A 3,989-nucleotide genomic window follows, 5' to 3' on the forward strand; every position below is an offset into this window, starting at 1 on the left:
GGGTGTGGGACCTGCTTCACACGGGCTAGAATGCCCCTGCTGATTTACACTGGCGTAAGGGAGTCGTGCAAGCTGCGGCTATTCAGGAGGTGCAGGGTGCGTTCCTGGGTCGTGGAGACGCCTCCGGAGACGCCACCAGCGCTCCCTTAATGAGCGTCTCTTTGCTATCCATTCGGGTCCCGCTGAGCCGATTAAAACAGGGTACATGTAAATTTGCACTTTTTGTGCCTTCGCACATATTTTCATACTGCTTGAAAACCTGGTTTTATATTTTCACTGCATACATTATTTACCTTGAAGAAAGTGCTCCAGGCGGCTCCCATTCTGATTTTTATTGCACCGCTACCAGAAAGCCGGGGAAGAGCAAGCTGCAGATTGGAACTTAGTATAACATTTGTCTGTAGACAATTACTGCGAAGCTAATTAAATAGGAAGAATACACGCAGACAATGGGCTGCCTGAAGGAGAACGTCAAACGTGCTCCCTAACCCTGGAGGGGCCAAGATAGTCAAGTTTCTACGGCTGCATTCAGCGAAGGGATTTTGGAATACAGTATGAGGTAGGAAATGCACAGGGCTTCTTCTAATCCCCAGCAATAAAAATACAAATGCAAATTAAATAATTATCTACACACCCTTTTCTTCTGTGGCCTCAGGCGGCTACTTAATGGTAGAGCATGCCCCATGAAATAATATCAGTATTCCTTCACAAGGGATCTGTTCATCCCAGGTAGTTATTTCTGGAAAAAGTCATCAGGGAAACAAGAACAGGTTGACACTCAGGATAATTCCAGAGAGAGAGAAAAAATTAACTGTTGGCTTCTATTTTAACACCTTCCTGTTTGGTGTCACATCATTTCTTCTGTATTCTCTAAACTGGGGGTGGTGGTAGAATTAGTAAGGTGGTGGTGTCTTTTAATTGGAAACATTTCCACCCTAGTGACCAGAGGGTGGAAATGTTTCCTTTTCTTTTTTGGATTATTTATTTATTTATTTACTTATTTCACATATATCCTGCCCAATTTAGTGGGACGTCTAGTCTGCAGGGGGTGGGTGGTGTGGGGTCATTGCAGTATAATTTACACCCTAGCCCCCACCTAGCATTCACCAACAATCATAAATAGACAACACACCACGCTGAATTCATAAAATAAAAAAAAAGGAAACAAACCATATAAAACCAAGTGACTACAACTTCCAATATCCCCCAGGCAGCATGGTCGGCTAAAGGATTCTGGGATCTGTGGTTAAAAAAAAAGAAAGAGCAAAATTTCTGCGGCGTGGTGGTCCTGGCGCATCCTCTTTTGGATAACACACAACCTTGTCAAGCTGCTTGCTGCCGACTGTGGGAAAACTTTGCCTCAGTCTCGTCGCATGGGTCTGAATCAACCCGACCTTGTAGGACATGGGGAGAATAATTCGACAAGCACAATCTAGAACTGCACCGTTGCTTGAGAAAGGTGTTCTGGCCGCACAAAGGCCGTGTGACCTCCCACACAACCTGTTCTGCTTGACCTGCTCCCCAGTTTTGGTGGACATCAGGTTCTGCAGTGGCCTTCCGGAGGATGAAATTATTTTAGAGCTCAGAGGATGGTCAGCGAGCCGAGCAAAACCTCCTAAAAAAATTCACAGCTGCATAGGGGATGGTTTCGCAGTGGCCTGTGAGGAAAGGGGGGGGCGGCTGGCGGAAGTGACAGTGACGAGGAAGGCTAGCAACAATGGTTTATAAATGGTTGTGATAATAATAGTGCGAGGATGGTAGCCATGGTGATGGGGGGGAAGATGGTAGCCATGACAATGGAAGGAGGGGGTGGCAGCCGGCAGCCGGTGAGGACAATGAGAAACAGCAGCTTTGGCCTTGGTGGGGTGGGCTGGGGGGGGGGTTGGAGAGAAGGAAAAGAAAGCAAACAGTGAGCGGCAGGACCAGGGTCACTTCAGCGACCTGTGCTCCAAAATCCACTTCTCTGAATACTAAGACTTTGATAGGGCTGCCCATAGAGTCAACGGTCAAGGTTGGAGTCTTCTGTTTGCTTTGAGGAGGGATGAAAATGTGCCCCCCCCCCGTTAATCACTGTTGGTGGGGTGTCCCCAATGAAGCTGAGGGCTGTTCTCAGAGCCAGGTTTGCACTGCGCAGGGCAAATCTCTACTCGAAACACTCGCACCAACAGCCTGTCCTTAGAAACCCAGAAATCCGTTCGTGTCTGAGAGACGCGATTCAGGCAGACCTTCCTGAATGAGCCCTCAGACTTGCAAATGCCTTTGAACAGAGCTGAATTGCTAGATCGCTGAATGTTTTCAGCGTTTCTAGCTGTGGAGCCGGAGGTTAGGAGTTCCGATTCCCCCACTGGGCCCCCTTGACAGGGGCTTGACTTGATGATCCATAACCTGCAGTTCTAAAATGATGATGCCACGCAAAAGACGTGCGGAGTCCTTTCCTCATAAAAGGAGTCATTGCACAAAACTGGCAATGATGTGCGGCATCCAGCAGATCAAAGGAGTGTGTGTGTGTGTCAGTTTTGGAAATTAAACTGTCTTAAGTGTTGGAATTCAGCAGTGACAGTTTTCTGCAATGAACTGCCTAACTGTTTGGCTCAGTACAGCTTCCTTCAACACAGGCACGCCGAGAAGATGGAGGTGTTTACATGTGTCACCTTGTACATTTTTAAAAGCAGGGCTCAAAAAGAAGTGTGGACAGAAGACCTGCAAGGATTACTGTCTGCGTGGTTGCTATTGGCACCGGTTGCATGAGACAACGCGCAAGTAGCTCCGTTGCTGCCTCTGGAACCCTTCCAAAAGATATTTGCAAACCACCACGGCCGATGCAGAAACCGAGCAGCTTTGCTGAAAATCAGCCAAAAGACTTCAGGGCCTCTTTAAAACGAGCAAGCTTCATATGGCATAAGCTTTTCTGGACTGCATGCCACCGTTGCATGTCACAAAGTGAGCCTCGGCTCACAAAAGCTTGTTATCAAATAGACCCCGCAGTTTTCAGGGTGCTGCAACACTATGGCGCAGCTGATCTCAGTTGGGTCTCCCGCTGTACATGTCAGGGCTTCATCCTGCTCAATCCTGGGATTTGTCAGCTGGCCACAGGGAAGATTGTTTTGCAGCTGTTCAAGGGGTATGAAACTGCTGCAGTTTTGTGCTATGGACATATTCTGTTAGCAGCTCACCAAGCTACAGATCCCAAGATTTGAAAAGACGGAGCTGTAAGAGCTAGAGCTGTATCACAATGCTGTACTGCAGATACAGTTGCTGGATCATCTGCTTGCAACCTAGTTTATGTACAAGCAGGTCAAATGCCGGAACTCCTTAGAACTGCTGAGGGAACTAAGACCACCTTCATGGCCCAAATTATCCTCCAGACATCATGCCAGCATAAGGGAAACGGCACAACCAAAGGACTGCAGTGAATTAGACTGCCACTAATTAAAGGGTCCCCACTTTGATTCTGGATTGTGCATGAAGCAACGTGACAAAGAGGAATCAGACTAGGGACTCTTTAATTAGTGGCAATCTTCTACTACAGGTTACAACCTTCTTTTAAGCCAGCATAATTTAAGTAAGAACATTTAAACAAACAGCAGGGGGTGGGAATGGACAAATGCCATGGCATTAAGTTTTCTGGGCACTTCATGATTTCAACTGCACCCCAAAACTTTACAAGCAAATTACGTTCTTGAGCTGAGCCATTATTTCATGCAACCACTTCCAGGAGTCGTAGAAATGTGATTTCCACAGAGATAGCTAAATCCAGCACAATTCTCTTCTACTCTTATCCCAGATGTTCTGGACTACAACTCCCATGCTCCTAGATAGTGAAACCAGCTGGGGATGAAAGGAACCGTGATCCATTGCAAAGGAGGGTATCAAATTGGGGGACACCCACACCAAGCGTCAAGTCCTCATTAGCCTTCTGAACTCTGTCCCAGCCGTTCCCTGAGTCCTCCTACAATGACCACTCCTTCAAAAGAGGCAGACAGAAAGAC

Source organism: Pogona vitticeps, chromosome 9 (assembly GCF_051106095.1).
Source record: "Pogona vitticeps strain Pit_001003342236 chromosome 9, PviZW2.1, whole genome shotgun sequence".
Classification (NCBI taxonomy): Eukaryota; Metazoa; Chordata; class Lepidosauria; order Squamata; family Agamidae; genus Pogona; species Pogona vitticeps.